Consider the following 13029-nt stretch of genomic DNA (forward strand, 5'->3'; position numbering starts at 1 on the left):
TAGTGCATTTTGTTGGTTATGCCAATGCCAATAGCAGAAGTAGCAGTATTACAATGGTTTACAGCCAGGTAATTCCAGATCATTTGCAAATAAATGATGCTCATCTGATAACACTGCCACCAAACATCTCATGTACACATCATCTGATGACACTACCACCAAGCTTCTCTCTTTTTCTAATTTCTCCAAATCTTTTGGGTTTCTAATATCATGATGGGAATGGACCCCATTCCTCAGTCAAAGTATAATTAAAGTTCATGAAATTAGTATTGTTTCAATCTTTGATGTCAGCCAAAAGTGCTCTTTGCAGCACCCGGAATGTGCCCAGTAATGACTCCTTCTGCAGTTCATATGGGGTTACATGGATTGGTAACATATCTAAATATGATTGTAAATTCTTTTTTATTATACCTGTTGCTCCTACTACTATTGAAACGGTCTGGGTATCTTTCTTCCACATGTCTCATTTCTGCCTGCAGATCCTAGTATTTTATGACTTTGTGTCTCTCTGTACACAAGACACTATAGTCACTGGGTGTGTCGATTTCAATGATCAATGCTACTTTTGTCTTCTTTTCTTGGACCACTATATCCAGTTTTCTAGCATCTATCTTTTGAACTGTTGGTAATGGGTGATCCCATGTGATATAAACTTCATAATTTTTTATGATGCTTTGTGGCTCATGTTTCCAGTGTTTTTCAGCCACTTTGATACCATAATGTTTGCACAATCCCCAGTACAACAGTCTCACCACATTATTATGCCTTTCAGTATATAGTCCTTCTGCCATTAGTGTGTCACGACCAGCAATAAGGTGTGTGACTGTTTCCAATCCAATTTTACAAAACCTACATTTGTCTGTTTCTCCCACATGTTCAATGGACTTTGCAAACCAGAGTGTATGTAGACCAGTATCTTGGACTACCAATATTAACCTTTCATTTCTTGGTTTGAATTCTCCTCTCCTTAAGCATTCCTGCGTTCGTTCTTGATCAACATGAGGCTCTTCCAGAAGTTTTCTATACTTGCAACTATATTTATGTTTTTTCCATATTTCTTGCCTTCTCATCTGGTCCTTCACCTTATATTCTTTCTTTTGGTTTTGGCACATTCAGTTGCTGCCTGGTTTTTATCTACTTCTGGTTTGATTTCCATTCCTGCTTGACGTCGATATGCTTCTACTAAATTAAGCAGAGAAGTCATCTTAGATTTATTATGTTTCAAAACTTTCACTACATTTGGATCTTGTGAGGTCAGTAGATATGTGAGGAGTCCCACAATTGCAGATCTATATGTGTAATCAATTTCAAGGAGGCCCATCCCTCATTCAGAACGGGGAATATATAATCTTGGTATGCAATGATTCCTTCTTCTTTTAATATCTAATCTATCTAACACTTTTTGGGGCCATTCAGTTACTTCTAAACTGTACTTTAGGACAGGAAGAGCAAATTGATTTATAGCTTGGATCTTGTTCCTAGATGTCAATGCTGTTCTCAGGATTAATTTAAATCTTCTAAAGTATTCCTTACTGAGTTTTATTCTCATTTGTTCATGTTCTGTTGCTGCTCCTTCATCAGTTCTCAAGTATTTATACACTCCATCTTGCTCAAGTTCTTTTATATCACATTCTTGTCCCAAACTGATGTTTTCCTGGTGTTGCCGTTTTCCTTTTTTAAATGTTGCTTTTGCACATTTCTCAAGACCCAATGACATTTTAATATCATCTGAAAAAGTTTTGACAACCTGCAGCTGTTCTTTCAGTTCCTCATCTGATGACCTATACAGTTTTAAATCATCGACAAAGAAAAGGTGAGAAGTCATTAGAATTTGTTGCTTTCTAGGAGCCAAATTATAGCCATGGCCTAAGCTGTTAAGTAAACAGCTTAATGGATTAATGGTAAGGAAGAATAGCAATGGTGACAGTGAGTCACCCTGGAATATCCCCCTTTGAATTTTTATCCCTGGGATAATAATCTGTCCTTTATCGTGGCTTAATTGCAATGTGGTCTGCCATTGTTTCATGGTTACTGTAATGTAATCAGTTAGTGTTGGGTGTATCTTATACATTTTTAAGCACGCTTTTATCTATGAATGTGGAATACTATCAAATGCTTTTTTGTAGTCAATCCATGCCATACTTAGATTCTTTCCCTTTTTACAGTTCTGCACTATAACTTTATTTAACAACAAATGATCCTTTGTTCCATATGACTTTCTTTTATTGCCCTTTTGTTCTACTGCCATAATTGAGTTTACTTCTAAATGACTATAAACTCTGTCGGCATCAGTTCCTGTGTATAGTTTATACATCGTCGGAAGGCAAGTTATTGGTCTATAATTTTTAGGTTAGCTTGCAGGTTCACTCTTAAGTAAGAGCATTGTTTTGCCTGTTGTTAGCCAGCGTGGTGTCTGTTTGGGATGTGCATATAAATATTTCTCATTCATGGCTAAATCCTCGTGCAAAGATGTTAATACTTTTAACCAAAAGTTAGGTACTGCATCTGGGCCTGGGGTTTTCCAGTTAGAGGCTTTTCTTAAATTTGTTTCAATCTCTCTCTAGCTGTTACTTCATCCCATTTCATATCCTGTACCTTTGAACTTCTTATTCTTTCTTTTACTTCTTCTATCCATTTAGCATCTTTGTTATGTTCCACAGGATCTTCATAAATACTTCTCCAAAATGTATCTACTTCCTCTTTTTTGGCAGTCTTTCAATTCATTTTACCTTATTTCCCAATTCTCTATAAAACTTTTTTGTGTCATCAATAAATTGCTTATTTTGTACTTTTCCCTTATATTTATTAGTGTATCTTCTGAGTTTTTCCACCTGTGCTGAAATTTTTAGTTTGTTATTTGCGATAGATCCTGACCTGTTCTAACACTGCACATTGCTTTTATCGCATTTATCTTTCTTAGTATTTTTGTTTATCTATTCCCTCTTCTATAATCTTCTAACAGTGACACTTCTTGTCTTAATTGCTTTATAGTTTTCTCTATTCAATACTTCCATGATGGTATTTGATTTCTCCCCTTCCTTTCCCTCACTACCCTGTGATCTTGTAGTAGAACTTTATCAGTTATTAATTTAGCAGCACAGTAGTATATCCTGTTTACTTCTGTTATATCACATGGGTGTCTATGGACAGTCCTAATTACTGCATTCATTTGTTTTATCAGACTTCTTACTTTTTGGGTTTTATTGACCTTCTGCAGTCTGTTTCTCTCATTGATCTTAATATATCTATCCATGTCCATTACATCAAGTAATTCTTCTCTTAGCTCATTTTCTTTCAAACTGAGGGTACATCCCTTGTTTTCCGTTTCCTGTGGGCATTCTATAGAAAGTCCTTTAGCATCTTCCTGTGGCACATTCTCTTCAATTTCATCCTGTGTCATCTGTTGTTCTGTCATATGGGAACACACTGGCCAATCACTCCTCAACATTGACTGTACCAGAGTTTCCAACGTTTTCTGTTCCTTTCCTTGCCACCTAACTTCAAGTGAACATTTATGCTGGTTTCCTGTGGAAGACTCCAAAATATCTTGATATGGCACCTGACCAATTGCTTCCTATTCCACTGATTTCCCCTTAATTTGGATGTCCGTTGCTCTATCCTGTTGTAGTGCGTTCTGCATTTACACTTCTGCAATGAATCCTTCTCTTTCCAGCTGCTTCATAACCTCAATTTCTATTTCTTTGACTTCTCCATTACTAATCTGTTTTTCTACTTTTCCTCTTAGTCTTCTTATTTTTTTATATTGTAAAGTTTTCCAGATCTGGATTCCTTTGCCTGTATTTCTCTTCAAATATCTTTGGTGGTGCACTTTTTTGTATTGGTTAGTTTTGCTTTCTCCTTTGCATAAATATTACACCATATTAAATCTCTTTTCCTTTTCCATGTCCATATTTTTTCTTCACATGTCTCCTGGTCTTCTTGATTTTCCTTGTTCTGGGGACTCACTCCATCATGCTGTGATGTAGCATGTGTTAGACCTTCTATATTAAATCCTTCACTTCACAGGCACTCCATAACTTCAACTTCTGTTTCTTTAACTTCTGCTTTACTAATCTTCTTTTCCACATTACATCTTTGTTACATTAATTTTTTATTGTGAAATTTTACATATCTGGATGCCTTTGCCTGTATTTCTCTTCGAATATCTTTGAGACTGCCTTCTCTATATTAGTTAGCTTGGCTTTCTTTGCATAAATATTACACCATATCAAATCTCTCTTTCTTTCCTATGTCCATATTCCTTTTTTTATATTTTTCAAATATCTCTAGGTTTTGTTGTTTATGCTTTTGCACTTACTCAGATGCTTCTTTTTCCAAACAGATCAAAGTTTCTTGACCTATATACTGTTTTTCAAAAATATGTTCATAGGTTCATAGGTTGGTACTAGGCTATCAGCCCTAGGGCCTATACAAGCCTAGCCATAACAATTCCCCGGCTATTTCTTCCCACATTAATTACTTTCCTGGACCCCTGTCTAGCAGGGCGACTGACGTGATCCCTGGGGTGAATTTCCTTTCTCCCATCCAATCGTCAAGGTTCCTCTTGAAGAGGTCCAAAGAGGCACTCTGCTTGACATGTATGGGCAATCTATTCCAGAGTCTGGGGAGTCTCTGGGTCAGGAACCTATCCCTCCAACATGTTTTGTTTATTGTGATGACAAGGTTTAGATCCCTGGAGCGTGTAGCTCTGAGGGATTGGGATTTCTTTAAGTGTAGCATGTCCAACAGCTCTGGGTTTGACATGGCCTTGTATGTTAAGCAGAGATCGCCTCTGAGTAGGCGATATGACAGAGTATAGCTGGAGTTTTTTAAGGCGGTCAGCGTAGGGCATCTGCTTTAGGCCTGTGATTCTTTTAGTGAGGTATTTCTGAGGCCTTTCCAGTTGTTGCAGATGTCTTGAGAGGTACATACCAAATGGGGCGTTGTATTCTATAATGGGTCTAATGAGGGATGAGTACAGTGGGACAATGACCTCCTTTTTTCTGGATGAAAAGCCCTTTGTGATGAGGTGTGCCACATAGAAGGATTTAACTGACTGTTGTGGCGATGTGGTTATCAAAGGTGAGACCACTGTCCACCTGTGTCCCTAAGTCTCTTATCACACTTTCTGTGTTTAGTGTACTGCCACCTATATGGTAATTCATGGATACATGTTTTTTCCCAAAGGGGATAACAATACATTTCTTGGCATTGAGCTTGAGCCCATGGCTCTGGCACCAAGCAACTGTTTCTGTAAGGCCCTTTTGTAGAGTATCCACATCATTTGGGAATTCAATAATGGCTCCCAGTTTGCAGTCATCTGCAAACTTTGTTAGCCAGAGTCCCTTAGTGTTGACCTGTACTTCAGAGAAGTAGATGCCAAACAAGAGGCCCCAGGACTGAACCCTGAGGTACTCCACTTGTCACTTGTCTGGAGCTGGATTTGGAGTCGGCTACTTTTACAGTGTGGGTTCTATCAGTAAGCCATTTAGCAACCCATTGGGTGACATAGGGATTTATGCCCAACTTAGTAAGTTTATCTATGATTCCAGAGTGGGGGATGGTGTCAAAGGCCTTGGCAAGGTCTAGATAGGCTGTGTGGACCACCTTACCCTTGTCCATGGCTCTGGAGACTGATTCAAAGAAGTCAATCAGGTTCAGGAGACAAGATCGGCCCTTCACAAACCCAAACTGGGTGGGGTCCAGTGTTTGAAGGTTGCCAATGTCTTTGTTTACAAGTTCCATGATAATACGGCTCCATGGCCTTGCAGATAAGGCTTGTCAGGCTGATGGGACGGTAGTTTCCAGGATCCAAGGTGGATCCCCTTGTGGATTGGGATAACTGTAGCTCTGCCACTCAGTGGGCACGAAACCTGAGGTGAGGCTATGATTAAACATGACACTTAGGTGAGGTGCCAGTTCATATTGTAGTTCATGTAGTACACAGCCGGGATATCATCTGGTCCCATGGATGCTGTATTCTTGGCTTTAGAGAGTGCGTTTGTACCTGTGTGGCCGTTATTACTGGAATTTGGCAATCTTCCGGTATTGAGATGGGCCATTTAGGGGTGAGAGTGGGGTGAAGTTGGCACTGAATCGATCTGCCAGGATATTGGCAATATCCTTGGATCAGTATATTTAATGCCATTCTGTTTTAGCTCAGAGCAGATCTGAGCATTGCCATTTAGATTCTTGACATAATTATAGAATGCTTTGTGGTTGTCTTTGGAATCTTTGGCAATTTTATTTTTAACTAGCTTTGGAGGATTTTATGAGGCATCTCAGTTTCTTACTGAGGCTAGTAAGGAGTTTTTGCATCCTGGGATTTTCCTCTTTTCTGCAAAAGTTTCTTCCTTTTGTTGTAAAGTTTGTTTATGGCAGGGGACCACCAGATTGGCTTCCTTTTTGGATGAGAGCATTTTGGTTCTATTTGGGATGGCACGATTCATGCATGAGTGGATGTGCTCACAGTGCCATAGTGTAGGATTCAGCAGTTGAACTTTCAGTTCCGTCTGCATGGGTGTCATGAAGTTTGTCACTTCTGACTTGAGTAGCATGAAGTTGGCTTTGGAGAAGTTTTTATCGTGGTTTCTTTACTGGGGGGGGGTGGGATGTGGATGTTAAGGGTGATTAGCTTATGGTCAGACCTGACTAACGAGGGGTGACCATAGGTATGGAGCATTGATTTCCCATGTTGGTAATGACCAGGTCTAGGATATTGGAGCCCCTGGTGGGACTATGGATTAGTTGATCCAGGGCGTTGGAATTTATGAATTCCAAGAACCGCTATGCAAAGGTGTTGGGACATGAGTAGTTTTCCCAGTTAATGGCAGGGTAGTTAAAATCACCCAGTATTAGGGTGTTTGGTTCTATCTTAATATTTTCCAGTATGTTTAGAAAGGTGTAGTGAGAATCTTGGGGTATGGTGGGGGATCTGTAGCAAGCTACAATTTGGATTGCAGTCTTACCTAGTGTTAGTTGCACTCGGAGATTTCAGACACATTGTGTTGGCCAACTAGCCTGGTGGTGTTAATATCCTTGGTGAATATTGACACTCCTCCACCTTTAGTGTTTCGGTCCTGGTTTGGTGGCCGAAAAGTGTGGTAAGAGTTGTAGCCTGGTATTGCAGGGGTGCTCTCTGGAGCCTTGAACCAGGTCTCAGTTACTGCACAGATATCGATGTTCTCCATTTTTAGGAGTGCCTCGAGAGAGTGCATTTTGTGGTTTAGACTTCTAGCATTGAGTAGCATTACCTTCAGATTTTGCATGCTTGTACCTGTTATGGTGGTGGTTTTGTCCTTTGAAGTTTGCCTAAAAAGGCACTATAGGGCAAGAGCCTTAGCCAGTAACCTGAATCCGGGGCGACAGGTGCAGACCATCTCTGGCAAAGCATCGTGGTCTGTCAATCATGTCATCCCAGGCAGACAGATACTGGATCCCCTTTGAATGACACCATAAGCTTAGCCAATTGTTGAAGTCAATCATTTTATCCTTATATTGTGGTATCATTCTGGGCGAAGGCAGGATGCTACTCAGGGCTAGTGTCATACCTGCCTGGGCCACATGATCGAGAGCTCTTCCATGTCTCTTTTCATGTAGTCCAGGGAGGTGCGTCTCAAGTCATTCACTCCAACATGGACAATGACAGAGTAATATTTGTACTTGTTGTGGAGTGACTTGAGTGCATGTTATGTGGCGGATCCTGGCACCGACAGGCAGCTGACTGTAATTTTCTCCTTATTCAACCTGGTGAGAGGGACATCAGTGTGCTGGACTATAGAGCCACCTATGACTAAAGTGTTAGGTACATTGTCTTGCCTTAGGGGCTGTTGCTGGGTGGCACACTGGTGTTGTGAACTATGTGACACATTGGTTGTGATTGATGTTTGTTTGCGTTTCAGCTTCAGAGGTCTTTGTTGCTTGGGCAGGTTACAGTTAAGGGCCTCTCCATATGTGGATTTAATATTGCTATATGTGGGTGTTGGTGGTGCGGGGTTTAGAAGGGCTATGTGTTGCTTGAGGTGTAGTGTGGGTGTTAACCTTCTACTCTTGACTGTTTAGCACAATCTTGGATGTAGAGAGCTTTGCTTCCATTTTGGCTATGTAAGTGCATCTCTCACAGGTTGTAGTGTTGGGTGGTAGGAGGAGAGGGTTGTCTGTGTACATGAGGCAATTGCTGCATTGCCACAGTATGCCCAGATTCACCAGGTGGACAGGAGAAATCACCGGAAGCTGACCCTTGGACATGCCTGGTTTGGGGCTTTTTTTTTCTTTGTAAAGTATAGGAGCTGTTTCCTTAGCAAGGTACTTTGCAATTATAGGCTGTTTAGTGCCTACTATTAATTTCTCCTTGTTAACAAGGAGAGTTCAGTGTTTGTATGAGTTTAAGGCTTCCTAGTGCTTTCCAGCAGGTATTAGAGAAAGTGCTAGTCACAGGGATGCTTAAAGGTAAGATTGAAAAGAATGCACTCTGCAGTGTGCACTAGAGAAGTTAGATGTGAAAGTAGGTAACTTGAGTTTAACTTGAACATAAATGTTCATTTGAAGCTTCTGAGAGTTTTTTCTGCGGAAGCATTTTTCTTTCCTCTAATTTCTTTCTTAATCATTTTGTATATCTTGTGTCTGGAAATTCTGGACTTTTTTCATAATAGTAACAATACATAATTTCTTTCTTATATTCAATAGTCCACTCTATCATCTTTATGGCTTTTCTTTGGCCAATAAATGGCTTCTCATGTATGCATCATCTGATGACACTGCCACCAAGCTTCTCATGTACACATCATCTGATGACACTGCCACCAAGCTTCTCATGTACACATCATCTGATGACACTGCCAACAAGCTTCTCATGTACACGTCAACTGATGACACTGCCACCAAGCTTCTCATGTACACATCATCTGATGACACTGCCACCAAGCTTCTCATGTACACATCATCTAATGCCACTGCCACCAAGCCTCTCATATATACATCATCTGATGACACTGCCACCAAGCTTCTCATGTACACATCATCTGATGACACTGCCACCAAGCTTCTCATGTACTCATCATCTAATAGCACTGCCACCAAGCTTCTCATGTACACATCATCTGATTACACTGCCAACAAGCTTCTCATGTACATGTCAACTGATGACACTGCCACCAAGCTTCTCATGTACACATCATCAGATGACACTGCCACCAAGCTTCTCATGTACACATCATCTAATGACACTGCCACCAAGCTTCTCATGCATGCATACACTTTTGTTATAAGCAAACTGGAGGATAATCCCATTTCATCGTTAACCAAAAGGAGGTAAAAGTAAGACAGGATACAACTTCCTGCTAATCCACTCTGTTAAGGATGTGTTCCATTTAAGGATTACAGAATGATTCTTCAGCAGAGTGTCAGGGACAAAGAAAAAGAGGGATACTGATATTAACTTCAAGAGAGGAATAAAGGATGGGAAAAAAGACAATAAGAGTAGATTTATGATAATAATATAATAAGGCATCATTTGCAGGGAAGCAGGACAATGCTGGCACATATTTATACTCTACCTAAAACTACTATTAAGGAGCTTAAGAGAATTATGGGAGAGGCAATGTGATTCAAGTCGATATTATTCATGTGTGGGGACTAGAACTTGATATGCAATAAGGCAGATGTATTGGGGGAACCTAGAAGGGAAAATACAGCAAAAGAGGATAGATTTATGAAGAAATGTGTGAGAATATCTGGATTGAAAGATATGAAATTACTAGTAGGAATGTGGTCAAATTTATGTATTATTCTCCAAGGTACAATAAATGGGCTACATTGGACAGAAATTATATCTCGCAGGAGCATAGTTATTCAATTGACAGTTCTGAAACACATCCAATAACTATTTCAGACCATGTTCCAATAAATATTAAAAAACAAAAAAAGGAGGCAGAAACACAGCAAAACTGTTTGATTTTCTTTTTACTTTAACACACTGGTACCTCGGCCATTCGCCTTCAATGGACAAAATACAAATACAAACAACCAACTTTATATACATAGGTCCAAACCCCAATTAATCCAATTAAATATTAATTGAAAAAATCACAACTTATTTAAAATGCTAGATACACATTTTATCTGCATATACATTTTTAAAGTGATACATGCACATTTTCTTTTATTATATCAAACACAGCCATCCTAAACATTTTAAATAACTTGTTATAAATAATTCATTTAAATATAGTTAATTCAAAATTGATTAATGAACTATTCTACCAAACGTTTGTATATAAAATACATATATATATATATATATATATATATATATATATATATATATATGTGTGTGTGTGTGTGTGTGTGTGTGTGTGTGTGTGTGTGTGTGTGTGTGCGTGTGTGTATGTATATAACATTTATGTAAAACCAGAAAACATGACAATGCAAATTTTATTAATACAAATATTTATAAATAAAAGGTAAACTTACTAAGAATTCTTTTCATATATTAACCTCAACATTGAGACCCCTAGGAAATAAGGTCCCATAATTGAGAATGAACTTACTTTCCAACTCATTCAACCTTCTCACCATATCACCCCCCCCCCCAACTAACACAGGTTGTGCCAGAATATTAAAGAAAAAGGAATTAGTGCTCCCCCTATGGATATTCACAAAGGGTTCAGCAACTGGACTCTTAAAATTTCTATTACTGATATCCCTCAAATGTTCCATGATACTAACTTTTACTGCTCTTTTTGTTTGACCAATATACCATTTTACATTTACACATTTTACATTTACACATCCACACCCCACAATATAAACTACACCACAAGAATTACAACCAAAATTACCCCTACAAAAACATTTTCTACCATTTTGCCAGAGATGTTTTTAATAAAATTGCAAACCTTACAGTGTCTACAAGCAGAAACACCCACATCAGCATCTGGGCCTTTAGTTAAGGGCATATTCAATAATTCCTTTAAGTTGGCATATCTCCCATATGAAAATCTAACATACTTTGGAAACAAATTACCAACTGTAGCATCTTCACAAACTATATACCAAAGGTCCAAAAGCGCCCTTTTCATTGACTGTGAAAAACCAGAATATCGAGAAACAAAGAAGAGCATTTTATCATCACCGGCATTGGCAACCAAATCCTTATTCATAACTACTTTATAGCTACTCATAACTTTTTTACCAGATTTTATTTCCAATGCCTCATTTAACGCCTGATTTAAATGCTCAACCTTGTAACCTTGCTTAACCAGCCTGTCATTAGCTTCCCTTACAAATTTCTTTTTAAACCTCACTTCAGAGGTGTTTCTGCAAATATGCTTAAATTCCCCCAAGGGCAATGATTTTAACAAGTGGGGAGGATGCATACTATCCGCATGCAGAAAATTATTAACTGATGTATCCTTCCTGAATGGTCTATATTGAATTTTCCTCCAACTGTCCACATACAGTACTACATCCAAAAATTGAATGCAAGAATCACCTTTTTTCATAGAAAACCTTAAACCATGACTATTCGAATTTAACTCATTAAAAAATTGATCAAATTCACTGGCATTACCCCTACACAGAAAAATAAGGTAATCTATAAATCGCTTGTAAATCCATACGTACTTCTTAAAGAAATCAGTACTATAGATGAACAATTTTTCAAAATATCCCTTATACAAAATTGCATATGTTGGAGCATAAGAAGCCCCCATCGCTGTACCCTTATGTTGCAAAAACACATCAAATTTAAAATGATTGTGAGTAAGGCAAAATTCAAGCAACCGAATAACAAACCCAGGTTTAGGCCCATCCCCCCATGATGTTCCAAAAGGCATCAAGACCCCATTTAGTCTGAATGTTGGTGTAAAGTGAATTTACATCAACAACAATGCAATAATAATCATCATACCATTCCACTGTATTAAATAACTTACATAATTCCTCAGTATTTTTAACATGGGCAGGTACTTTACTTAAATATGTTTTCAATAAAGAATCCAAAAATAGACCTACATTTTGTAAGTACGAACCTACCCCAGAAATGATGAGCCTAAAAGGTGGTTTGCTTAAGCTCTTATGTATTTTAGGCAGCGCATAACAAATTGGATCGACAGGCTTTACAATATACAGTTTTTTAACATTTTCCTCAATTAGAAAGCCCAAACACTCTCCTCTTTCCAAAATCTCAAGCAATTCAGCATTATATTACTTCACTGGGTTGTGATTAAGTTTGATATAGTCTTCACTAACATCCGATAAATCACAAACCATTTTTTTATATTCTTGCTTATTCATAAGAACCCAATTACCCCCTTGTCTGCATGCCTAAACACATAATCACTCAATTTTGCCCTCAACACAGTCAAACTTTCCCACTCACATTTAGTGATATTAAAGGTTTTTTTACCTTTAACAAACATTTGATAGTCATGTTCAATAATCCTATAAAACATTTGCTCAGAGTTACAGCAGATGAAAGCTTAGGTGGCATAAGATTACTTACATTAGGTAAACGGGGAACCAGCAATTTCTCATAGCCAATAGAAACATCACCGCCATCAGAAATAGAATCATCATTTAAAGAAACATCACAGTTCAAGTCAGGAACAAACATATTTTCTTCATCACCAGGGATATCATAAATAGAAACATTCAGAAGCGAATCATCCCCATTCAAGTTAACTTCATTATTAACAACATCTTTATCTTTACCAAAAAATAAAGTAAGATGCAATTTTCTACAAAACTTTTTAGCTTCAATTAATACATCAGCCAATGAAGGCACCTTAAAAGGCACAATTTTGTCCCCTTCATTAGCAAAGAAATAACTGAGCTACATAATTGCATATCAGATAAATTAACTATTTTTAAAGCATCTGATTCCTGAGACACACTTCCATTACTTACATTAGTAAAAACAAAAGAGTCCAGTTCAGTATCAGCTGCCACTTCTGCAGCAGCACTCTGTCCCTCATTACACAAACCAACAACTATATGTAACAAATATATGTTTTGGTGAAGTGGTGGAGT

The sequence above is a fragment of the Protopterus annectens genome, chromosome 4.part0, assembly GCF_019279795.1.
Source record: "Protopterus annectens isolate FY-2018-M chromosome 4.part0, PAN1.0, whole genome shotgun sequence".
In the NCBI taxonomy this organism is placed as follows: Eukaryota; Metazoa; Chordata; order Ceratodontiformes; family Protopteridae; genus Protopterus; species Protopterus annectens.